Source organism: Arvicanthis niloticus, chromosome 11, assembly GCF_011762505.2.
Source record: "Arvicanthis niloticus isolate mArvNil1 chromosome 11, mArvNil1.pat.X, whole genome shotgun sequence".
NCBI lineage: Eukaryota > Metazoa > Chordata > Mammalia > Rodentia > Muridae > Arvicanthis > Arvicanthis niloticus.
The window spans coordinates 7,939,090-7,966,856 of NC_047668.1; the positions used below are offsets into that span (position 1 = coordinate 7,939,090).

Sequence of the window (27,767 nt, forward strand, 5' to 3'; positions counted from 1 at the left end):
CAACTTGATCCTTCCTTCTTTTTTTTAAACCTGTAATGTTACATTCAACAGTGTCAATTAAAAATTCTATTACCTGTTTGTTTAATTATGTTGTTATGTTTTCTAAAGATGACTTAATACCTACTAATTTCTTTTTGTTTTTGACTCTAAGGATTTGTGACTATCTTAGAATGTCTCAATTTATCTCCAGTTTTTAAAGAGTAGTTTTGTCAGGATTTAGGATTCTGGGACTGAAAATGCCACTTTGTTCTAACCCTTGGACTTATCATCCTGTTACATTCTGTTCTTCAGTTCTAGTGTCAGTATCATTGAAGATTGTGTATAATCAATCACATTTTTCTTGATGCTTTGAAGATTCTGTCTGTACTTAGCTTTCAATGTTTTGATGTATTACATGTGCATGTGTTTGAGCTGATTCAAGTGGAACTCATTAATCTTAAATGTGCAGATGAATGGTTTTATTATATTTGGAAAATTTCAGACCTTATATATTAAACAATGCCTTCTCAGCATATATAATCAACTTTATAACATACAATATAAAAAATAAACATTAAAAATAAACCCAAAGAAAAACATAAAAGCTTCACCCATTTTCTTAAATAAGTTCTACACATGTCATAAGTCTTTGATATAAAAATTAAACCTAAGTAATTTTTCTAAAATTTGCTCATTGTGTCAGGTGACAAATTGTTCTCTCCACCTCTTCCTCTCTTTGCTCCCCTCCCCTCTCTCCCTTTCTCCTTTTCCCATGTGGAAACATGACATTTCTTTCCAGAAGTAACAATGGGAGGTAGAGTTGCAGTCTATATAATTTCCTCTACAGAGTAGCGTCCTCTATTTAGCTAAACTTTTATGATCATCATGATCACAGCAGACTTTTACCTCGCTAAACCCTTCCCTGAAAAGCCACTGGGATAGGACATACTCATGGCATCATTTGTAAGTCAACAACGCTGCTCAAGTCTTTAAAGCCATATTCCAAAGATAAATAAGGTCAAGTAATGTTTTCTCATTTTACCCAGAACTATGGTCTTGTTTATAATTTCCCACAACATTTCTATAAAGGAGGAAACTGCTTGGGAGTTATTTTTAGAAGTCTAAATATGATCTGCTAGCCAGGCTTCAAAGGAGCTTCAAATCCTGCAGAAACACCAATGTAAAATGTCAGAAAGGGGTGCTTTCAAGATATCTGTACTGCATGCTACATGAAGAAGTTTGTACTATAAACTACATGGGAAAGTTTGACTGCTGTGGCTTCATTGCTTTGAGTTGCTCTTGTTTCCCATCTGTAAATTAAATGTAAAATAATCATGTATTATTTATATTTCAAACATGGTTCTGTTGAAACTATCCTCTGGGATTTCCTATATTCTGTAACAATAAATTACAAAGTGCTGCTTTTTGGATGAACTTCATGTATAGTAAAAACGAATCCAGATTGGCACACACAAAGGTATCTCATTGATTTTTGTGAGCTCTTCTAACAACTGGTCATTATTGTCATAGTATTTATAACTATCCAAATGTTTGCTGTGGTAACCAGTTATCACCATCCAATCATGCTGTGTTATCTCATAGCTGTGTGCATTATGTGCTTCAAGCCAAGAACTAATACAATATAGTGTTTTCTCATTGTTACAGTGGTTTTATTTAAAATCAAAATAATAGAAATACAGGTAATACTTCTCCTTTTTAACAACATGTTGGTTTAATTAATTAATTAATTAAATTTCTTTATTTTTTATTTTTTAATTTTAATTAATTTTTATTGGATATTTTATTTATTCCCCTTCCCCATCCCCACACACAGAAATGCACTATTCCATTCTCCTGATTCTATCAGAATGTGCCCCAACCCACCCAACCACTCCTGCCTCCCAGCCTTCTTCAAATTCCCCAACTGGGGCATCTAGCTTTCATGGGACCAAGAACTTCCTCTCCTAATTATGCCTGACAAGGCCATTCTCCCCTACATATACAGCTGGAGCCATGGGCCCCTCCCTATGTGCTCCCAGGCTGGTGGTTTAGACCTTGGAAGCTCTGGTTGGTTGGTATTATTGCTCTCCCCATGGGGCTGCAAACCCCTTCAGAACCTTGAGTCTTCTAATTCTCCATTGGGAACCCCATGATCAGTTCAATAGTTAGCTTTGACCATCTGCCTCTGTATATGTTAGGTTCTTCCAGACCTCTAAGTAGACAACTACATCAGGTTCCTCTCACAATGAGTTTCCTGGCATCCACATCAGCATCTGCCTTTGGTGACTACACATGGGATGGATACCCAAGTGGAATGGTCTCCAGAAGGCCACTCCTTCAGTTTCTGTCCCACACTTTGTCTCCATATTTGCTACCTTGAGAATTTTGTTACTCCTTCTAAGTAGGACTGAGGCATCCACACTTGGTCTTCCTTCTTCATGAGCTTCATGTGGTCTGTGAGTTGAATCTTGGCTATTTCAAGCTTTTGGGCTAATATCCACTTATCAGTGACTAAATACCATGTGTGTTATTTTGTGATTGGGTTACCTCACTCAGGATGATATTTTCTAGTTCCATCCATTTGCCTAAGAATTTCGTGAATTCATTTTTTTTAATAGCTGAGTAGTACTCCATTGTGTAAATGTACCACTTTTTCTGTATTCATTCCTCTGTTGAAGGACATCTGGGTTCTTTCCAGCTTCTGGCTATTAAAAGTAAGGCTGCTATGAACATAGTGAACCATGTGTCCTTGTTATATCTTGGATGCCAAGGAATGATATATCTGGGTCCTCAGGTAATGCTATGTCCAATCTTGTAAGGAACCACCAGACTGATTTCCAGAGTGGTTGTATCGGCTTGCAATCCCACCAATAACTGAGGAGTGTTCCTCTTTCTCCACATCCTTGCCAGCATCTTCTATCACCTGGATTTTTGATCTTAGCCATTCTGACTGGTGTGAGGTGGAATCTTAGGGGTGTTTTGATTTGCATTTCCCTGATGACTAAGGATGTTGAACATTTCTTTAGGTGCTTCTCAGCCGTTCATGTTTCCATAGTTGAGAATTTTTTATTTAGTTCTGTACTCCAATTTTCAATAGGGTTATTTGGTTGTCTGGAGACTAGTTGCTTGAGTTCTTTGTATGTATTGGATAGTAACTATCTATCAGATATAGGATTGGTAATGATCTTTTCAATTTGTTGGTTGCCATCTTGTCCTATTAATAACGTCCTTTGCTTTACAGAAGCTTTGCAATTTTATGAGGTCCCATTTGTCAATTCTTTATCTTAGAGCATAAGCAATTGGTGATCGCTTCAGGAACTTTTCCCCTGTTCCCAGGCATTCAAGCCTCTTCCCCACCTTCTCTTCTAATAGTTTCAGGGTATCTGGTTGTATGTGAATGTCTTTTATCTACTTGAACTTGAGCTTTGTACAAGGAATCATTTACATGCTGACTTCCAGTTGAACCAGCACCAATTGTTGAAAATGCTGTCCTTTATTCACTGGACAGTTTTAGTCCCTTTGTCCAAATCAAGTGACTATAGGTACGTGGGTTCATTTCTGAGTCTTCAATTCTATTTCATTGATCTTCCTGCCTGTGTCTGTACCAATACCATGCAGTTTTTATCACTATTGGTCTGTAGTACAGCTTGAGGTCAGGGATGATGATTCATCCAGAATTTCTTTTATTGTTGAGAATAGTTTTCACCATCCTGGGTTTTTTGTTATTCCAAATAAATTTGAGAATTTCTATTTCTAACTCTGTGAAGAATTGAGTTGAGATTTTAATGGGAATTGCATTGAATCTGTAGTTTGTTTTCAGCAAAATGGCCATTATTACTATATTAATCCTGCCAATCCATGAGCATGGGAGATCTTTCCATCTTGTGAGATCTTCTTCGATTTCTTTCTTCAGAGATTTGAAGTTCTTGTCATACAGATCTTTCACTTGGTTAGATTCACACCAAGGTATTTTGCATTATTTATGACTATTGTGAAGGGTGTCATTTCCCTAATTTCTTTCTCAGCCTGTTAATCTATTGAGTAGAGGAAGGCTACTGATTTGTTTTAATTAATTTTAGATCCAGCCACTTTGCTGACGTTGTTTTTCAGATTTAGGAGTTCTCTGGTGGACACTTTTGGGTCACTTAAGTATACTATTATATCATCTGCAAATAGTGATATTTGACTTCTTTATTTTTCTATTTTTATCTCTTTTGTTTTCATTTGCTGTCTAATTGCTCTGGCTAGGACTTCCAGTACTATATTGAATAGGTAGGGAAAGAGTGAGCAGACTTGTCTAGTCCCTGATTTTAGTGTAATTGCTTCAAATTTCTCTCCATTTAGTTTGATGTTGGCTACTGGCTTGCTATATATTACTTTTAGTATATTTAGGTATAGGCCTTGAGTTCCTGATCTTTGCAGGTCTTTTATCATGAAGGGATGCTGAATTTTGTCAAATTCTTTCTCAGCATCTAGTGAGATGATCATGTCTTTCTTTTTTTTTTTTTTTTTTTGACTTTGTTTATATAGTGGATTACATTGATGGATTTCTGAATATTGAACCATCCCTGCATTCCTGGGATAAAGCCTACTTGATCATGATGAGTGATTGTTTTAATGTGTTCTTGGATTCAGTTTACAAGAATTTTATTGAGTATTTTTGCATCAATATTCATAAGGGAGATTGGTCTGAAATTCTCTTTGTTGGGCCTTTGTGTGGTTTAGGTGTGAGTGCAACTGTTGCTTCATAGAAAGAATTGGGTAGTGTTTCTTTTGTTTCTATTTGTGGAATAGTTTGAAGAAAGTTAGTATTAGGTCTTCTTGAAAGGTCTGATAGAATTCTGCACTAAAACCTAAAACTATCTCGGTCTGATCATGGGCTTTTTTTTTTTTTGATGGGTAGATATAACGCGCGCCTCCCGCGTTGCCCCACGCCCGTAGACGAGAAAACACGCGAGACGCAATTCGGGTAGTTACTGCAAAACGAGGACTTTTTACTGTGTAACACACACGTGGGAAGCCCGGAAGAAGCGAAAAAAGCGGAAGGGCGGAAGGGAGCGGAAGGACCGAGACACGGAAGGGGCCTAGCCTAAATACAGCCTAGAGTGACGTATTCACTTCTGATTGGCTGTTCGCTCACCACCCAATATTATGCCTCGGGATTGGCAGTGACTTTGGTGCACTTCCTGCCTTTGCAGCTGCACAGATAATTGTTTACAATTGGGAAGACAGGCGGCCAGCACCATCTTGAAATGGAAGATTATATCACAGTTAACAGCGGCTTCCTACAGGTAGACTTTTAATGGCTGCTGCTATTTCCTTAGGAGTTATGGGACAGTTTATATGGTTTATCTGCTCTTGATTTAATTCTGGTGCCTGGTATCTGTCTAGAAAATTGTCCATTTCATCCAGATTTTCCAGTTTTGTTGAGTTTAGGCTTTTATAGTAGGATCTGATAATTTTTTGAATTTCCTCAGTTTCTGTTGTTATGTCTCCTTTTTCAGTTCTGATGCTATTAATATGGATACTGTCTCTGTGCCCTCTGGTTAGACTGGCTAACGGTTTACTTTCTTGTTGATTTTTCTCAAAGAACCAGCTTCTGATTTTGTTGATTCTTTGTATAGTTCTTTTTGTTTCTACTTGGTTGATTTCAGCCCTGTAGTTGTTTATCTCCTGCTGTCTACTCTTCTTGGGTGTATTTGCTTCCTTTTATTCTAGAGCTTTCAGGTGTGCTGTCAAGTTGATTGTGTATGCTCTCTCTACTGAATGGGTTGTTCTAGCCCCCCCTCACTATTATTGTGTGGGGTGCAATGTGTGCTTTGAGCTTTAGTAAAGTTTCTTTTATGAATATGGGTGCTCTTTCATTTGGAGCATAGATGTTTAGAATTGAGAGTTCATCTTGGTAAATTTTCCTTTGATGAGTATGAAGTGTCCTTTCTTATATTTTTGAGAATTTCTGGTTGAAAATCAATTTTATTTGATATTAGAATGGCTACTCCAGCTTGTTTCTTGGGTGCATTTGCTTGGAAAATTGTTTTCCATCATTTTACTCTGAGGTAGTGTCTGTCTATGTCACTGAGGTGCATTTTCTGTATGCAGCAAAATTCTGGGTCCTGTTTATGTATCCAGTCTGTCAGTCTGTCTTTTTATTGTAAAATTGAGTTCATTGATATTAAGAGACATTACGTAAAAGTGTTTGTTGCTTTCTGTTATTTTTATTATTAGAGGCATAATTATGTTTGTGTAGCTATCTTCTTTTGGTTTTGTTGGAAGATTACTTTCTTGCTCTTTGTAGGTTGAAGTTTCTCTCCTTGTGTTATAGTTTTCTGTCTATTATCCTTTGTAAGGCTGGAGTTGTGGAAAGATATTGTGTAAACTTGGTTTTGTCACCAAATATCTTGTCTCCATCTATAGCAATTGAGAGTTTTGCTAGGTATAGTAGTCTGGGTTGGCATTTGTGTTTTCTTGGGGTCTTTATGATATCATTCTGGGTTCTTCTGGCTTTTATAGTCTCTGGTGAGATGTCTGGTATAATTCTTATAGGTCTGCCTTTACATGTTACTTGACTTTTTTCCCCTACTGCTTTTAATATTTTTTCTTTGTTTTGTACATTTGATGTTTTGATTACTATGTGACAGGAAGAGTTTCTTTTCTGGTCTAGTCTATTTGGAGTTCTGTAGCCTTCTTCTATGTTCATGGGCATCTCTTTCTTTAGGTTTGGGAAATTTTCTTCTATAATTTTCTCGAAGATATTTATTGGCCCTTTAAGTTGGGAATCTTCACTCTCATCTATACCTATTATCCGTAGGTTTGGTCTTCTCGTTGTGTCCTGGATTTCCTGGAAGTTTTGGGTTAGGAACTGTTTGCATTTTGCATTTTCTTTGACAGTTGTGTCAATGTTTTTCATGGTATCGTCTGCACATGAGATTCTGTCTTCTATCTCTTGTATTCTGTTGGCGATGTTTGCATGTATGGCTCCTGATTTCTTTCCAAGGTTTTATATCTCCAGGGTAGTCTCCCTTTGGGATTTTTTTTTATTGTTTCTACTTCCATTTTTAGATCCTGGATGGTTTTGTTCGATTCCTTCATATCTTTGGTCTTTTTGGTTGAGTTTATTTGCAATTCTTTAAGGGATTTTTATGTTTCCTCTTTAAGAGCTTCTACTTGTTTACATGTGTTCTCCTGTATTTCCTTAACAGAGTTATTTATTTCCCTCTTAATGTCCTCTATCATCATCATGAGAAGTGATTGTAATTCTGAATCCTGCTTTTCCAGTGTGATGGGGTATCCAGGACTGTTGCTTATGTTCTTGCACTTGCCTTTTACTATCTATTTATCTCTAGTGCTACCTGCATTCACTGTCTCTGACTGGAGCCTGTCTCTTTTGCTATCTTGCTTCTGTCAGAACTCCTCAGAGTCCAGCTATCTCTGAGATCCTGTGATCCTGAGATACTGGGTAGAAGAGCCCCTGGGACTCAGGCTGCCTCTAGGTTCCTGAAATACTATGATCCTGGGTGTGTTAGAGCTCCTGAGACTCCAGCTTTCTCAACTGCTCTAAGTACAGGGGAATCTCTGCTGTGCTGAATACAGTGGTTGCTCCACAGCTCTGAGTACAGTGGTTCCTCTAGGATGGGTCAGGGTATGGTGTCTTCAGGGGAGTAGACCAGCTAGGATTCTGCCCCAGCAAAAAGGACCAAGGGAGGGGTGGACAGGGAGTGGTTTTTTGGAGTTTGGGTAGGTGATGTGTTCTGAGAAACCTAGGCTCCAAGCTGCAGCTCTGGTCATAGTGCTGTGGGGGAGGGTTCTTACCCATTGCTCTGAGTACAGTGGTTCCTCTAGGATGGGTCAGGATATGGTATCTTCATGGGAGCAGACCAGCTAGGATTCTGCCTTTGCAGAAAGGACCAACCAAGGGGCATAATACTAATTAAATGTCTTATCTATGTTTCTTTAGTATTAACTGTTTTTGGACTTTAATGCAAGAGAAAAATAGTACTGTATCAATTGTGCAAGTATCATCCATGGAAAAGTAAAGTGCTGTAGACTCCTTTAAGGACAAGTACTAGACAAAATGGATGAAATAATGCTAGATAAAAGGCCGCTGACAGAACAGCCAGCCTCAAAAGTCTCTTGACTATATTAATAATAGAGGCATCTCACAGAGGATTCATATCAGAAGACCTAGTAAAGGATCAGTCTCCTTAGGAAGCAGATTTTTAATTAAAATTTTTCATCCAATATATCTGATCATGTTGTGCTCTCCTACAGCTTCTCCTAGATTCTCCCTCCACTTTATCTACACAACTTCATTTTCTCTACACTAAAAATAAAAGACACAAAAGCAATACAAAACAAAACAAAAAAACCTTCAAACTTCACACACACTACCACCACCACCACCAACAACAACAACAACAATAAAACAACCACAACAATAGACTAATACAACCCACAAAAACACAAAAATGAAAATCAAAGCATAGAAACATGTTTTCAATGAATCAATCTCCATCCCAAGTGAAGCAACAGGATAGCTGAACTGTTGACTTAAAGCAAGAAATCTTGAGTGGATGCTGAAGTAAAATCTTTATTTATGTAAACCAGTAATAGAGGTTCCAACCCTATAGGTATCTATCTTTGGTTTATTTTATTTATTAATATATTTTAAGTAACTTCCATTTTTGCTTACTTTATTATGTCAATATTCTATCAATAAATATTTCTTTATTATCTATATAATGAAACTACAGCATTGAGTAGAATAGAAAATTACAGTCTCTTAAATTTATGTAGTCTAAGATAACAGAATGTTGTTTACTTTTATTTCAAACAGTACAGGCTACTCAAGTAAAGTAATACTTGCTTAAGTACTTTGTTTCCATTACTTAAAAGAATGTTTACTTAGGTAAAAGTGACTCATTAGAGTGTTTTGTAATAATTGACTGCAATGACTAAATGTGAGTTTGTATGAATGTTGATAATTGCATACATCCATTATTTGACACTTTAAAAATTCATTTGATGATGCTCAAAGTCAAGAGTTCACCACTCTCTTGTGTTTCCTGTGAGACTTTCCGGTCAGCAGAGTTCAAACACACTAAGAGGCACCACTTGTCATCTAGTTTATAAGAAAACCAAGTATCAAGTTGGAATCCTAGAGATAAAATGGTCTTTCAGTTGATGCACATGCACACACACCAGTGCTGTCAGAAGACTGTAAGTATATGCCTCTAGGAATCTTTCACATCTAAGAAACTTCAAATTATGGATTAGTCCTCAGCTTTATTTTGTGCTTGCGGCTCTCTTCTTTGTATTCAGATTTATGTACTCACAGATCATCAAAACTTCTACCGAGTTCTGCAGAAGCTATTAAATATACCACTTAGCTCTAAAAGAAAAAGAAATACCAAGACTGGTTGAATTTTGTACCTGAGACACAGAATATCAGGATATGTAAAGAAGGTATATACATAGAGGCAATTTATTTTAAAGCAATATTTTAAAATCTAACAGATTTTGAAATATAATAACTAACTTGTGATACATTTAAAATACATACTTTGTCATTTTTCAATATTGGTAGAAGTCTTATTGATAAGATTTTAGCAACTTATGTTTGGCAACTATCATAAAATCTTTGTTGTATCTATTGTTTTCAAAGCTTTCTAGTTAAAATGTCCATAAAAGCACAGTCACTATTTTAGCCTAGCCAAAAAAGAACATTTAGCCTTCACCTTCTACATGATAGAAAAGCACCCTACCACTGAGCACATCCCTAGCCAAGTAAATAGTAATTAAGCTCCATATAATTAAAACTAAATTCTAAGTATAAAACATTTCATACACATATATGTATATGAGTATATATTTATACTAAGATATGCATACAGAAACTTAGCCCACATAAAGAAAAACTTTACAAAGAGGTTTTCATAAGGAGTTAATATTCAGCATGTCTGAAAGGGTGATTGCCTTTCAGGCCAATCTCAGAATATATGATATGAACTCATTCTATTATGCTGTTTCACATCACCCACATTTCTTGTCTCCACTTCTCAAGAAAGGATTTAACATCTAAAATTTTATATATCTGAGGATTGTATAATTGTTTGCCAACAGTTAAGCCATGTTACGTAAGAAAATGAAAGAGATAGTACCAAGAGTAAAAATATACTGTATATCATGACAAACTTTAGTAAGACATTATGAAATGCAGCTCTATGTGACAACACTGAATTCCTGAAATTCAGAGATAAACTAATAATCTGAAGGCAGTCTTCATGCACCAGATATTAAGCATAAAGGAATTATTCTTCAATTGAAGTGGGAGAGTTGATATAGTGACTAGCATTCTGTAGGGACTTAAGCAGTAATTGAATTGAACAGCCCCTGTGTTTGTATTTGCTTGTTATGCACACATACTTAGATGTTTCATACACATTATGAATTTATCATTAGACACCTGCAAGCTGAGGTAGTGATCTCATGCATGGAGAGATGCAGGTTGTACAGCTCTCTGGATGCTTTGTGTTCTCAAGCATTGACATTTCTGTCTTCTCTTCTTTGGGAGATTTATGCCTCCCTTAGGGATTATCTTACTTTGAGAGACTTGTGTGATTACAGCCAGTACACCTCCATGTTTCAAACCTTGTAGAAAGTCCCATTTGGTTTAAAATACTTATGTCTTTAGATGACACAGTTTATAGCAAGTTTATAGAAATCTGAAATGTTTCTAAAACCTCTTTCTTTTGTGGATACTTCCTTTTATAAATTCTGAGCTGTTTTTCCTCTAGATGCTCAAAGAAATATATGTAGATATTAATGAATAAAACAAGAAGCCTTTTATTATATGTCGTGAAAGAAACCATCATAAACTTATTTGTGAGCAAGAATCTAATCTTTTTCTGCATATGTCATGAATTTTCAATTTTATTTCTTCAATACTAGTGCTGTGAAATCTTTCTGAAAGTTTTTGAGTTAGATGTGCAGCCTGAAATAATAAGAGGTTGAATTCTTTTCAATCACAGTGTGAGGAACAGGACTTATTAAAAAACCTTTACACACACACACACACACACACACACACACACACACATGCACACATGCATGCACTCATGCACATACACACATGCATGTGTGCACACATGCACACACATGTTAAAAATCCTTATGCAAATCAAGACATGCCTCAAGAGTGAAATTTCTATAGTCTGACTTAATGGACATAAGAACAAACTACCCTTTATATTTTTATCATTCTACTCATAGATTAGTGTAGTTCTCAGATCTCATCACAGAATGTCCTTGTGTTCATATAGAATGTAAACCCTGAAGCATGCAAATAATAATAATAAAAAACCACAAAGATTAAATGATTATGGCCTATACAGTCATCAATGGGGCATTGTATTACACCCTATCTCAAGGATCAAATCATGGCCATCTTGTAAGATGGAATCAAAAGAGTTTAGAAGATAGGGAAAAGCAGAAAAATTAATTCTTCTTGACATGATAGAATTACTACAGACTTTCTCCCATAGCATCTGTACAAGACCTACACAAAACTAAGGTGCTCAACATTCTAGCATGGATAAAAGGTTTGTATGCCCTAACTCCTAACTGAGGAGTATGAACAAGTGGTAGCTTCTGGCAGAGGGAGAGCTAATTTCTTTTAAGAATGTAATTCTTTTAACATGGATTATGCTATAGTGGATGGGCCCCTACATATAAATATGTGGACAGTATAAATTAACATTAATGGGTATTACATTAGGAAATTAAGAGGAAGATAGGAAGGTGGGCACTAAGGGGAAAGAATGGATCTGAGATAGGCAAAGGGAAAGAGTTGGGGGTAATTGTGATAAAAATACACTGTAAAAAATTTTCAAGTAATTATTAAAAACACCTATTAAATATAAAAAACCTTAAGAACTTTACATAACAATGAGAGTAAACATTCAAAATTATGACTATTATAAGATTTCTTTGTAAAGTTTTGTTTCAAAATATCTATTAGACTAAGAAGAATCAGAGAAATTGGCTTATTCTCAAACTAAAGGTAAATGTCAGAGTAGCTGAAAACTCTAGCCCTGGTAAAGGACCTTAAATTTTAATTAATATAATATATATGTAAATTTTATAAAAAACAAAATCATAATAACAGAAAAAAGTTATTCACAATTTTGTTATTTTAGTGAAATTTAAATTGTTCTCTAGCCTTTGTCCATAACTATAATTAATTTTAAGTGCTAAACACATTTATAATTTTATTTGCAAAAGCAAGCTATGTTTTATAATTATTACTTAGAAATATAGAAATGTTCACATTTAGCCAGATTATCCTAGGGTGAATGCTAATGACAATAATAGCTTAAAGATTTTATTCTCATTCATGGTGGCAACACACAATGTCACCATGAGAAAATTCTGAAAACTCTGTCCAAGTACCTTGCATGTGTCACATTTTGTTACAGAAATTCAGTCTTCATTCTGTATTGCCACTGGCAGGCAGCTTTAATGAAAAATGTCTCCCAAGCAGCTGCAACTTCCACTTGAGTTTGGTCACAGCAGCCCTTCTGATTAGCCCCTGCAGGAGCTGCCACAAGGCTAAGCATAAATCTCTTCTCCAAAGTCATAGACATGTGTGTGGACACAAGACAAAGAATTATCAAAATTCATAAATGCAAATGATAACCTTTATATTTGTTCTAATCTCTCTGTATGTTCAGAAAATGTGCACTGATGATCAGATAATGTGCATTGTCTAAAAATTTTAAAGATAAGGCTAGTAATTTGCCATTATGTAATCTTTCTCTACTAATGATATAGGATGTACAAGAGTTGGCATAACAGCAAGAACTTTGGCCACCCAAGGCTTTATTCTAATCTTCTGTATTTGCTCACATGAGATTGTATTTTTGTTTCCTATAGGTTTTCTGTGAGACTCAACAGGTGCAGAAGTTACATAGTTCTCCCTGATTCTTACAGAGAAAACTCACGGTGTGCAGGTGAGATTTACTTAGAATAAACTTTACAATCAAAAAGTCTAATTGAACTATTTTCTGGCTTTTTTTTATTTGCAAGCTTTTATTTGGATACAACTGTGTGCTTGGGCTTTAGTTATCCTGATTTTATCCACTGTATGGTTGGTTTTTGTTAAATTATTGTGTACTGTAGAAAAATATTCTTTCATAGACATATAGCATGAGTCCGTACATTATAGTGCTTGCATCACATAGGACTCAAGAGCTCCTGAACAAAATTTGGACAAAGGCAAACACAAAGATAACAATATATACTAGGAACTACATAAATAAAAAAAAAAAACTGAGTGTACACCCCACCCCCAAATCCAGACATAGTGGTGGATGCCTGCAATTCCAGAATTTGGAGGCTAAAAGAAGGACAATCTGGATCAGGAGTTGAAGTTCAGCCTCTGCTGAAAGTTCAGAGAAACAATAGGCAACATGAGGTCCTGCTGCAAAAACAAATAACATGAGAAATCCAACAAAGGTAAATATGAACATAAGAGGCATAAGAGCTGTGGAATGAACGTGCATAATATCTCCATCTTCCATTTCCATGCATGTCTCAAAGGACTGGAGTTCTTCAGGAAGCACTAAGTCAGGTTTTTCAGCCCTCCCTGCTTACAACAGGAACATCATGGAACGACAGATGAAATGACTTGAGGAGGCTAAGTACCTGAAAACAGTGTCAGAGACCGTCTGAGACCCTGGCATTCCCAGCATTTGGAAGAGTTGTAGTAGAAGCTGAATTTCCTTAAATATTATTATCTGTTTTAAGAAAGAGAAAAAATAGGCTATAAAGTTATTTATCTAAATGAAAGATTGGGGTAGTAGATGATCATCCAGGACTATGCAATATGCCAATGACACAGGGAACTGAGCATGACAAGAAAGTCAGGGAAAATGCTAAAAAAAAACCATGGGATACAATGAAGAAGAGTAGCCAAATTGAAGCTCACACCCAACGGTGTGGATATTGTGTATACTAAAAAACTAAAAGCAAAAAGCCATGTCTAATTTGAGCAGGAATGAAAACTGTGTGCAGTTCTTCATCTAGACAACATTCACAGAAAGACTTCTAGTCAATGTATGTGGTTCGTAGTGGGTTTAATGTCCTCAGCAAGCAAGGAGATTGGCATTCAGAACTATTTGCCAACTCGAAGTATGAAAACATGTTAGCATAGCTATGGAGGGTCAACTATATTCTAACATGAATTAAATAGCTACTTGATCATACAAGATGAATGTGGCTATCCCAATAATGCAGGAATGTTTGTGATTAGTATACTCACTGGAGAGCCTTGAACACAGTAGTACTCAGACTACAGGCCAGGGGGAAGCCTTTTGTTTCTACTCTGTTCTGTATGCAGAAAGAGTCATATGATAAAATTAAGAACAAATTCTTGATCTTAATCTGACATTTAAAAAATCACGACAAAAATGTGGTCTGATTATTTTTAATCAGATAATAATAAGTCCAGAATTCTAGCACTTACTCATTATTTTTGCTTTGTGCCTTCTAAATACTGCTGCTTTTCGCATATAAATAAGTAATGATGATTGCTATAAAGTCCAATATAGGAGTGTAAGAGAAAATCTTGGAAAATTAGAAAATCCTTTTTATAGATCCTTGCTGTCCCAATATGACTGTTAACTAGTATGACCTTTTTCATGTTTACTAGACAGAAGACTAGTCAAGACTGCTGATCTTAAGGAGTTTAATATTCAAGTAACGCACAACAGACTAATGAAATTTATAAGTGCTATGGTAATACTGTGAAAAGGTAATGTTCTATCCTGCTAGAGGTAAATGTCTTAGAAGAATGACAGAAGTCTGAACACGTGCTCCCTATTGACTTTTGTGTGTCTTGTTTCTGAAGACTGGCACGGTGATAGGAGACACTGAATGCTCTTCCTAGAAAGAATCCTCTGCTTCTGAGTGTTGTAGATGTGAAAAAGAGAGCAGAGCTCTAGAAAATGTTTGAGAGCAGGGTGTGCTGTATTTTTGGGGACCAACACAGAATAGGAGAATGATATTTATTTGTTTATTTATTTATTCATTTATTTACACTTCAGGCATCATTTCCCTCCCAATTCACCTTCTGACTCCCATACTTCCTCGCCACCCCCTGTCTCCACGAGGATGTTCCCAACACCCACCACCTACGCCTCACCCCACCAAACCTCTAAACTCCATGGGCCCTCCAGTCTCTTGAGAGTTAGGTGCTTCTTCTCTGACTGAATCCAGACCTGGCAGTCCTCTGCTGTATATGTTTTGGGGGCCTCATATCAGCTGGTGTATGTTGCCCAGTTGGTGGTATACAATACAATCAAAATAAAGAAATACTCATATCATTATTGATTTTATGAGAAGATATAGTTTATAATTCACAAATGAACAGACACAAAAGGCCAATCTAAGAACTTCTTTAATGAAACTTCATGTTAAAATAAAAAACATATAACAAACATAATATATAATTTATTTTAATAACTAAAATTGAGATGAATGCTTAACTCAATTAAATATCTAAATAAGTTGGTCTCATTTCCAAGAGACATATTTTGCAGATGTTACATGGCAGTATTATCTTTGACCCTCTAATTTATTCATGTTTCAAGAACTGTCTAGATCAGATTCAACGAAGCAAAAGCATTTGAATCTTGAGATTGAGATTCAACTATATACAGAAAGGAACAAACATCAAAGATGAAGATGAATAGTTTAATGTTAAAAAGAATGCGTAATGATGGCAGGTATGACTACTGATATGCTTAAGTGACTTTGATTTACAATCAAACAGCAGTTACTTAGTACAATCCGTGGTTCACTAGGTTGCAGCAGTGAAAAAATAAAAATGTATCAAGTATCAATAAAAACCATTGTAAAAGGAGCAAGCTTCAGAATCAGTAGTTGTTATCATAGATTATGATATTAACTGGTCATATTCTGCTAAGCAAATTAGCTTCAAAACTTTTTGTGGGGTGGTTTTTGCAATTTTGTTGGAGGGCAACAGGGAAGGGGCCCCTTCCATCAGCAGGAACATTTATAGTTTCTTTAGCCATTTCAGGCATGTTCCCATTGTCTGGAACAGGTACTGGGTAGTTGTAGGATGTGGCCTGGACCATGCCAACATACATGGTATCGGGATGAACCATGTGAATAATTATAGTCCTGACCATCTTGGTCTTGATGGTGGCAATGGTACAGAGCATCTGTCTTAAGCATCAATTTCTCTAAAAATTATAGCTGGAAAAATCTAACTGATTTATTTTCAGAACTATATTATAGATTCAAATCAAATATTGGTATTTCAACTTGTGTTTCAAGGTTTCAGAAGATGAGGGGTCTGTATATTCAAGACCCTTTCCCCCCCATTGGCCACAAAGTGTTCACCTGACAACTGTCTTTCAATCACTATCGGAATCATGGTCTTGAACATATAATATTATTCTAGTTTCCATGACTGAAAAAATGTAAATAACAACAATATTTAGCCTTAGAATTGCCATGAAAATAAATAAAAATATGTAGTTAAAGATGTCTCTAACCTCATGTGTTAAACTCATCTCCAAAATAATGACTCTGAGACTTTTTTATATATGAATAACTGCTTAGGCCAATGGTTTTGACACTGTCTCCAACCAGCTGAAATCTTGTTTACTTTTGTTTTTGTTTTTTGAGACAGGGTTTCTCTGTGTAGCCCTGGCTGTCCTGGAACTCACTCTGTAGACCAGGCTGGCCTCAGACTCAGAAATCTGCCTGCCTCTGCCTCCCAAGGGCTGGGATTAAAGGCCTGCGCCACCACTGCCTGGCAGCTGAAATCTTAATAATCAAATTTATTCTAAATCCTAAATGTGCCTCATGGCTGGTTAACTAAATAATTGCACAATACACACACACACACACACACACACACACACACACATATGCACGGACACACTTACATACATAACTGAATTCAGATTAATTTGAACTTGTATTTCATAGATCAGAAATGATTTTTTACCCTCCGCCCACCTTACCACAGAAAGTTGCCATCAACTCTTGAATTTTTCTAAAAATACTCTTATTCTTCAGAGCTGTTGTGAAAGGGAAAAATGCTGGCAAATCCTCCAACTCTACTTCCGTTCTAACTTCATGTGAAGTAATTTTTATCACAAATGAAGATGTTTCAGTTCTTGACATACCATTTGTAGATTACCTTCTGATGTCTCTCATAAAATATCAAGAGGCTTGGAAGTTATTTATTGTAAAATGCACGTATCTCTGTGATTAGTTGCATAATACTTCCTCTTCACTGATACTCATACTCAGAGTAAGAGAGAAGGAGGAAGAACAGGGAAATTTTCCTCTGTAATGTTTTCTCTTTGTTGTTTCTTCTATCTTCCCTACACAGGCCACGAACAGCAGCTCCAGGCATCTCAGAGAATAGTCTTCAGCCTTGGCTAATATTTCTGTAATTTGGTTTCAGTTCTTATGGCCTCTTTAGTGTGTGTGGTGGGGGAGCGTGGGGGGGGAGGGAAGGCACAGTTTCTACTTTATGAGTTTGCACCTGGCTCTCTATCATGACTATTTAATACATTTCAAAAATCACTTCTTTGTTATTTTTAAATGTGTGATTTGGGCTTTTGAAGGCTAGAACTCTAGGCTACAAGAGCAATTGCATGATGCTGTCTTCTACACATAGGGATGTCAGAGACTGAGACATGTTTATGGGAGCCTAATGACTAAAGCTTGAACAGATAACAACACCAGTGAGACAAACTACAGCTTAGAAGAGGTAAACAATTGAAGGCAAGAAGTAAGATATTTGATGGCAAAGGGTTGATAGAGAATATTTGATAGTAATTTTATACTTATAATCTGAGAATTTTCAAATATAACCTATCACTGAAATCATAATGGTTTCAAACAGCAAAGTACACTGCCAATTATATACTTTAATTTACTGTATTATAACTTCTTCATTTTTTACATGTTTTAATTTTAAACAATTGAATCTTTAAAATTAAAGATGTTTATATGTATTCTTCCTTTCCACCAAGTCTTTCCAGATTCTCTCCCTTTCCTGAGCCAAGTACTTTCTCAATAAACAAACAAAAATCCAGTAAAAATCCCACATAACTAAGAAAACAAAATACCACCTCAAAGAAAAACAAAACAAAGAAAACAAAACAGTAACTAAAAATGAGCTTAAAACAAAATAAAATGAAACAAAAACATCAAACAAACAAACCTGTGGGGCCCATTATATATTGATCAACTACTGCTGAACATGAGACTTGTGCTGGACTGGGTGATACCTTGTCATTCCATTGGAGAACACTGACTTACCCTTTCCCAACAGGTATTAATGATAGTTCAGTTTTTAATCTGTAGCCTAGTGGCTAGGTTTTCATTCATTCATTCATTCATTCATTCATTTATTTTTTTAAAAAAATATAAAAAATATTAAGATAAAAGTAAAACTATCACATCGAACTTGAACAAGGCCATCAAACAGAGGGGAAAAAAAACCCAAGAGAAGGAGCAAGAGTCAGAAATGTACTCACACACTCAGGAATCACGTAAAAACACCAAACTAGACAGAATATAGATTTGAAGGAGCTAGGAAGAGGAGAAGATCTGGAGTCAGCCTATTCTTTTCTCTGACCAGAGAGGCCTTATTACTACTTTGTTTTTTTTCTAGAAAATTTAGAACAAATATGAAGATAATTATCAGAGCCTTCAATGTCTGAAAATTAAATGGTCTTATAAAGTTAAAGCAAGTGTCAGTACACATTAGAGATAGTTTGAGTTTGTCCAGTGATATGGGAGCCTTAAGGATATGAACTCAGATTTTCTGGTTTTCTTGCATATCACTCCCAAAATTCAATAACAGTAGCATTAATTGTTTGCAAATAGAAACATCACTGTGGATGGATAACAGTGATAATTAGGCATTGCTTTTACCCAGTAGAGGCAGTGACTGTGTCAATATTTGAAGCTCCCACCTTTTAAATTAGCTATACACCAGTAGCCTGCTGATGACTACATATGTCACAGAGATACTTTCTATTCAGAGCTTTAAAAGTGTTGCAAAGAAAAATTCAGTCATATCCAAATCAAATGGAGGGCTAAAGTGTGAGTAACTTTGAGGAAGATATGACACCACAGTAATAGTGATATTTAAATATTTAAAAGTATATTTACCAGGTTCATAATTTTGTGAGGACAAAATTAATAAAATATATTCTCAATATTTATTTGTCCAGCACCATACCTATAAAATAAGAAGCTCATTGCTACCACTACAATCTTAATATTTATTCTTCAATAATGTTTCTACCTAGAACTCTTTAGACTTTGCCCGACACATGCTGGACTGTGACCTTACCAAGCAAATGTTTCTTTGCACATTGGAAACAACTTATTTTTATACAACACCTGCCACATTCTACACACTATTCTAATAAGCTGTGTATGCTAACCACAAGCCATTTGTTCAAATGCCATAGAAGAAAGCATTTCTGAAATTATCATGAGTCATGTGACCCATGGAGAAACTGAAATGCAGATGGGGCACCAGAGATCCCAGCAGTTTTTTAAGGTCATGCACTAATTTGTTTGATCATGGCTGCATGACCTGACCCCCAGTATTTGTCACTATACAGATATAATACCTGGCTTTCTGTAGTACATTTACTTTGATTGAACTAAAAATAATAGCAGTATCACCTGTTTGTAGCTTCTGAATCCAAAATGAAGCTACAGCATAAAGTTTCTCTCTTTCAGTCCTGTTACAGAATAAGAAAGCATGAAGTTTACCTTATCTTGAAAATATTGATATTCTTCTTCACATTTATAAAGTTCTTTTCATGGTAGGCAGTCTCTCAAGCTGTTTGATACAGGGAGTAAAGAGCAGTACATTAATATTAATTTGTTTCAAATGTATCAGTATTCAAATGTGCTCATTTTTATGTGTCCCCTGAAAGCATTTAAATTATATAAGATGACAGATTACTGTAAAATAAACTTAATTATACATTTATTTGTATATTAAGATTATTCTCTTTCTGCAACTATTCAAAGATATGATTTCTGTTCTGTAGTCTATTAATATGTTGTATTACATTTAATTACTTTGCATATGTTTAAATAGCTTTACATCCTTGAGAGGCAACTAACTAGATTTGGTGTATGATCTTTTTAATAGATTCAATTTTTGTTTGCAAGTATTTCAATAAGGTTTTGCATCTCTGTTCGTCAAGAAAAATGATCTTCAGTTTTCTATTCTTATCAAACTTAATTTTTCACATATAAATGAAAAACTTTATTCTGTAGTATGGCAATGCATTATGGTAAAACATTCAAAGAGACAGGAAATTATTCTGTCCCTTATAGCCAAAAGAGTATAACAGCTTGATGTCAGTGAAGGCTTAAGACTACTATCCTACTGTGTACACAGCCTGTTTCTTTAACATGTCTTTGCCTTTAACAACCTTGCCTTGGGACTCTCACGCAGTCAACTGTTACAACCTAAGCTAATATATCACTTTAATATTAAATCTTCCATGCTCCTGACTAAAGAGGTATGCAGATGTATTTGTATGTATTTTATGATAGTGATTTGCTAAAAACAGAAAATATAGGTTGAAAGTAGCCTTAAAAATGAAGATCCATCATAAATAGTGAATATAATACACAGGTGTTGTTTGACAAATAATGGTGTTTGTAATGCCATTTGTTATCTTGGTAAGACAGGATCAGTTGAATAATAACTTAATAATTTGTAAAATTCCATTTAATAGTTCCACTAAAGTATTCCTTATTCTTCACTATATGATGCTTTCTATTCTTTTCAATAAAAGATACAGCATCCCACCCATTAGGGACAGATATTTTCTTTCTCACACACAGACAGACAGACACAGGGATAGATTCACAGGACAGCCTTCAGGCAGACACAGATTTAGCGTCAAACAAGAAGACAGGGAGAGCAAAGTATTGGACGAACTCTTGGTCTAATTACTCTAAGGGCAATTTTTTAAATGTATTTCTGTCCTTAATGTGACACTGATACACGTTATTGATGACTCTGAGTTCATTATTAACTTATCCAATCTAGTACACGTAGGTCTTTACCTCAGTAAGAGCGCTTGTTAAACTGTTGTTCATGGACAATTTTGAAGTACTTGACTCTTAAAAATATATAAACACACACACAGACACCTTGTCTAAAAATAACATTTTAATTATTTTTATCATGCAGCATTAGAGGTTCCTATTAAAATGTTGTAACATTGGCCTGTCATAAATCCTTAAACCACGTGATTTGCATCCCATCATCTCTAAAAGAAGAGCTATAGTTTTTGTTAGTTTGTTTTTATTTTAACGGCTTCACTTTCCCTCCCTTTTATTGAAAATAAATGTAATTTTCTCACATAGCACACACTCATTATGTGACATTTCCTCTTCCTCTACCACTCACTGGGCTTTCTACCTCCCCTCTCATCTGGATCTCCAGATCTCCAAACTTTCTGTCTCTTCTTAGAAAACAAACAGGCATCTAAGGAGTAAATAACAAAATAAAATAAAGTAATATACGGTAAAACAAAGTTAAGATAATAGAACAGGACAAAACAAGCAGAGGGAAAAGAGGGGAAAAAAACCCAAAAAACACCAACCAACCAAACAAAAAGCAAACAAAAGCCAAAACCTTCAAGAAACAAATGTAGATTCTACAACCCACCCTTTTGCACATTCAGAAATCCCACGGGAACACTAAAGTGAAAGCCACAGTATACATCCGAAGGATGGAGGGAAGAAAAAAATAGTAAGATCAGAAAAAAAAAAAAAAGTGAGATTTATTTATTTACTTATTTATTTATTTATTTTTGTTTATTTTATTTTATTTTATTTTATTTTATTTTATTTTATTTTATTTTATTTTATTTTCGAGACAGGGTTTCTCTCTGTAACCCTGGCTGTCCTGTAACTCACTCTGTAGACCAGGCTGGCCTCGAACTCAGAAATCCACCTGTCTCTGCCTCCCAAGTGCTGGGATTAAAGGCGTGTGCCACCACCGCCCTGACTTAATTTTGTGAGACAAAGTACCTCGAATGCTGGAGTTCATTTTCTCTTGGGCGTCATCTTTTTGGCTGCAGCCTCCCCTCATGATTCTTCTGTGCCAGCCCCACCCCCATCATCTACAACCATTTATTCTATTTCCCTTTCCCACAGAGATGTATCTGTCACCCTTAGCCTCTTACACTATGCCTGACATCTGTGGTTCTACAGATTGTAGCTTGGTTATCATTGACTTAACAATTTCTTTTAGATTTTCAAACTTTGTGGAGCACAGGATTTTAAACTGTGTTCTTAGAATTCCCTAGATTTCTTCAATGTTTGCAGTTAAGTCCTCCCTTTGACATCTAATTTCTTTTATTATTTTTATTTATTTAATTCATTTTTTTTTTTTTTTTTACTTATTCACCTTACATCCAACTGGCTGATTCTCTCCCAGTCACCCGCTCCTCTTTTCCTCTGAGCTGGTGTGGGTTCCTTGAGTACCCTCCCACCATGACATGTCAAGCCTCTATGAGGCTAAGCACATCCTTTCCCACTAAGACCAGACAAGGCAGCCCAGCTGGAAGAACATATCCCATAGATACGCAACAGCTTTTAGGATAACTCATGCTCCAGTTGGCTAGGTTCACAACCAAAAATATCTCTAATTTCATTAATTTAGATTTTCTCTCTGCCTTTTAGTTAATTTGGATAAGAGTTTGTCAATCTTGTTGATTCTCTTACGGAATCAACTCTGTTTTATTGATTCTTTGTATTGTCTTTATTTGTTTTGCAGAACGTGGGAAGAAGCTACAAGTGGTGGCCTACTATAGAACTCAAGGATTGGATATGGAGAAAAGGTGGGAAAGTGAAGATCTGAAGTTTGTTTATCTGCTTTGGTAGCCTACTTGCTTGTCAGACAGTCTTGGCTGGAAGGTTTGTAGAAAATGCCTACTGAATTTGGGGGTTTAGATTACAAGATGGGTGTGAAGGATGGTTGGAGAAGAGCTATATGACTGATCTGAGATGGCTACAGTTAGGAGAGTGAGCCCAGAACAGGCAGCCTGCTTTAGAGTTGGGAGTGAAACTAGGGATTGAATTTAGAGGAGGGTAGAGGGGCCAAGGTACACAGCTAGGTTAACTGTGTTCCTGTTTGGAGTGACCTGAAGCTTCCCAGGTAGTGCCTGTTGGAGTATGGGCTGGAATGAAGCAATGAGTAAAGGAAATGAAAGTTGGAGGAGAAGGCCTATGTGGTTCATTGAAGATAGGGGCAGAGAGAGAGCAGATGCTATGGTAGGTGTTCTGCTATACAGTTGGGGATGAGACAATGTGATTGAATTTAGAGGAGAGTTGAGAGACATGAAGATCCCCAATCAGGCTACTCTTCCCTGGATGGGAATGACCTGCGGCTCCCCAGGAAATACATGCGGAAATTGATAGCTGGAATAAAGTGATAAATTGGGAGGAAGGAAGGCTGGAGGGGAAGATTTGTGTAATCGATCAGATATAGGGGTGGGAGAAGGGAGGTGACCACAGCAGTTGGTCTGCTACAGAGCTGAGGATGAGGCTGGAATACTGGATTTGGGAGGGGGTGGAAGAAGTGAAGATCTGTAGTTAGCCCTCCTGCTTCATTGGCTGATATGGCCTTCAAGACCCATAGTTTTTACAAATACATGAAAACCCCTTCTGGAAACTTTAGGTTCTATGTCTCACATTCTTCTGTTCATGTTGCAGGCTGGATTGATTCAACTACTAGACCAGAAGATGCTATTATAAAGTTGTCATTTCTATCACTTCTCTGATAGTATGATACACACACACACACACACACACACACACATATATATATCATACTATATATATGTATGTATGATATATATGTATGTATGTATGGTATCCTACATGCTTTTTCTAAAGCACAAAATACATCTATTTGTCACTTATGTTCAACAAAATCTACTTAATGTATCCATGAAGACTATTACTGTACTTCCTAAGCCTTGAGTTGTAGGGAAGTCTTTACAAGTTTTTCTTCTTGCTTTTCATGCCATAGTAGTTTTTATTTGGATAGTTTATATCTCCAGTCATCAGAATGTATCATAAGTTTCTTTCATTCAAATATAATAGTATAGAGAAGAAAAACACAAATTTTATATTTTAAATGTATAGGTATAGATAAATAAAGATAAAAATTTAAAGTTCTACTACGTGTTTCATTTATGGAGATATTGGTTTGTTTATATGTTATCTTTACCAAAATTAAAGCAAGATAATATTATTTTACTTATTTGTGGTCACTTGTGCAGAATAAATCATTAATAAAAATAATTTACTTGGCTTTTTAAAAATTGATAACATAACAATGCTAAATAAAATTTTTCTGATTACTCAAAAAGTTCTACAAATTCAATCATAAAGCATGCAGTCAAAATAGTGTTTATGCTAATTAAAAGCTGTGACTTCAATGAAAGGATCCAAGTTACTCTTTATTCTGCTCACAGACAACAGCCAAGTTTAATCTAGCTGTTGGCTGAATTCATTGCCCTAAAAATATTTCTACATAGAGTCAAACAATCAACTTCCCTTTCAATTTGTATTTACATTTTGGCTTACATTTATATATCATAATCATTGTATACATAATTTCAATACCCCTTTAAAAGATTTTTTCACTGGAAAAGCAGAAAACATTTTGTTCTGCTTGTGAATGTGTGTGTGTGTGTCTGTGCTTCACATTCATCAGAGATGTGTATCTTATAACTCAAGAAATCAGCAACTAACTTGGCGTGTGACCCCGATGTTTATACTGAAGGAGCAGATGTTATAGGACGGTTCTAATATAATATTATTTTAAAGTCCCTATAAAATATAAATGATTTCTTAAAATGATGTTGGCAAAATTCTCAAATTCTAACATGGAACATCTTATGAACGTATTCTAGGTTGTTCTGTCTTATCAAACACCTGCCCCATCTCCTGAAACAAGCCAACTAGAGTCGAGCTGGCTGTTTCATACACACTTCCCTGTGTTCACTAGAGTGGGTATGTTTATGTTTGTTGGCTCACCTTTTGATTTTCGTACACTCACCTGTCAACACACTTTATTTGCTCTATAGAGTATTTACTAATTTTGATTGCTACTCCTACCTACTGGGGATATTCTAGTGTTGGATCTCATGAATTCTGTATTGAGCATATATTTTGTAATGAACACAATGAATATAATGTCCTTATGTTAATCACAAATCTGTTTGGATTTGGTGAATAAAATAACAAAATTTAGGAAGTCTTTTCCCTCCACAAATATTGTACTCCACTAGGGGAAAATTAACTTCTTGCACTGTATCTTGCACAGTATAAAGCTTGAAGTGCTTTTCCACATTGAGAATGTCAGGCAATGCCTAGGACTTATCCGTTTATATGACTTAAAGTAGTGGCATGAAAGTGACGTTTATTGTGTAGATGCCACAGATAATATTGCTTACTCTACGATGTTGGGGCGAAAATAGAGTGCTTTGGTATAGAACGTTAACTGTGCTGGGCTTAGTAAACTCTGCTCTATATGTGTCCAATAGCTTATATCAACATGAAATAGGATTATCCAACATCAATCTTTAAACAGTTTTAATAATGTCAAAAGTCCTTTAATTCTCAGCTTTTTTTTTGCTTTTCTTCCTCTTTCTTCTTACACCAACTAACTAAAAAATAAAAAAAAATCACATAGTGATACATTACACTGACCTATATATAAAAAAACATAGTTCTGTGATAATCTTTTGTATAATATACTAGCCCCCATCTCACCACGTGAGATGAACTAACCCATCTCCCTCTCTGCTCTTCTCATATCAATAATTTTATATATTACCCATCCCTGAGGATGTAGAAGACTGTCAGATTCTAAAAACCTAATGCAATGTAAAACACTTTGAAATAAAAATATGAAGATTTTAATAACACTAGAAAAAAATAAATTATAAAAGCAGGGAGAGAGTGAGGGAAAAATGCCTGACCTGACAAAAGTGTGTGTAGGGGGGTAATTTTTGATCCCATGTTTTTGGAATACTCCCTCCTCCCCCTCCATCCAATACCATAAGTCATTTGTGTGCTCTGTTCCAAGTCTCCTGGATGCAGGTTTTGTCTTTTCTAGACTTACTGTTTCCCCTCTGAGACTTAGTGAATGGCATTTTATATTTAAGTAGAAAGAAACATTTCCTACTGTGTATATCAGGCTAATTCCTGCTTAGCCTCCAAGATAGGACTTCCTTTGAATGACATTTCTCAGTTGTCCAGCCTCCTACAGGAGGCTAAGGTGCTCGTTTTAGCTGCCATTGCAGCTGGCTGCTTTCTGTCCACAATAAACTGGTTTTTTTTTTTCCCCTTCAGTGACTAAATAGTCACTTTTTTACCTATATAATTATTCCCTGATAAATAAAATTGGCAAGGGTACATGGATACTGAAAGCCACATTTAGCATGTGTTATAGGCTTTATATGTCTCACTTCTAAGCCATGCCTTTTGGTCACACCTCCTTTAATCATGCCCTTAGGTCTTGTCTCTAAATCTGATCTCTACACTTCTAAGTCACACTCTTAAGTTACACACCTTTAATCTTACACACCTTTAATCTCACACGCCCAAGGTATCTAAACCAAGATTATCCGAGTGTTCTCAGCTGTTGTAGGCTATTGTAATCCAAGTCTCATGTCAGGGTATATGGCTCAAGATGGCTGCAAAGCTGATAGCAGCTTTCTGCTAAAAGTCGGCCCCCAACAAAGTACCACTTGATGTGTTTTCCAACAATTCCTCACACCCCTTGGTCTTTCTTACGCAACCATCCTCATTAACGCATGCACAGGGAGCAAGGTTTCACTGGCAGCAGAACAAGACTATTTTCTCTGAGAGTAACAGTGGAAATCAGAGAGGACACCAGAGGGTTCTAATGGTAGCACTTATCTTTTCCATTAAAAGATGCATACAACAATGTTAGAAACAATGTTCCTCTGACCAATTCATGTCTTTCTTCACTTTAATTCTCTCTTCTCATAGCCTTCTGCACTGACCAATTTTAAGTATTTGTATAAAGCTATAATAAGCAAGAGACTTTGGTACAAATGTGTGTTAACAGGACATAGTGAAAGGTAACAGGCCACATGGCATGAATAGATAGGTTAATTAAGTTAAATGAGATGAATTGAGAACAAGCCTAAGCTATAAAACCTAAGTTTTCATAATAAATAATGAAAAAAAAAACAAACCCCCAAATAAAAAACAAACAAAAAACACACAAACAAAAAACCAAATAGCCAATCTCAAGACACATTTTACTGCTTTCCTAGGCTATGTGTTTTGTGTGGGAGTCAAAAATGAATCATAAAAGAACGGCAAAGTTATTGCACTGTAGTAGTAAGAGCCACAGCTGATGAGAACGAAATGCTAGTTTAAAAGAGATTTTACCACCTTCTTACTGGGTAAATGTACTTTTCGTGTATGACACGGCAACTATGTAAATAGTTGTTTTATGTATTTTTCACTTGTTTGCTTTTTGTGTTTTAAAAGTGTCTCACTTTGTAGACCATCAGATCTCACAGAGATGTGATCTGATTGGCCCCCAAGTGCTGGTATTAAAATCCTGTGCCACCATTACCAGTGCAGTATTTTAATCAACTTGCTTGAAAATACATATTCATTCACAGTTGTGCACACAACCA

The 27,767-nt window shown here is 35.8% G+C and overlaps 1 long non-coding RNA gene across 3 annotated transcripts in view; it reads left to right on the forward strand.

The window, feature by feature from the left end:
- The window catches only part of LOC143443838 (uncharacterized), a 45,307-nt gene extending 21,049 nt beyond the window's left edge, over positions 1-24,258 (forward strand). For all 3 annotated transcript variants that reach the window (XR_013113134.1, XR_013113135.1, XR_013113133.1), the window contains 3 exons: positions 12,910-12,986; positions 22,853-22,992; positions 23,791-24,258. This is a non-coding gene — a long non-coding RNA (uncharacterized LOC143443838). The remainder of the gene's footprint in view (positions 1-12,909; positions 12,987-22,852; positions 22,993-23,790) is intronic.
- The last annotated feature ends 3,509 nt before the right edge of the window (positions 24,259-27,767 follow it).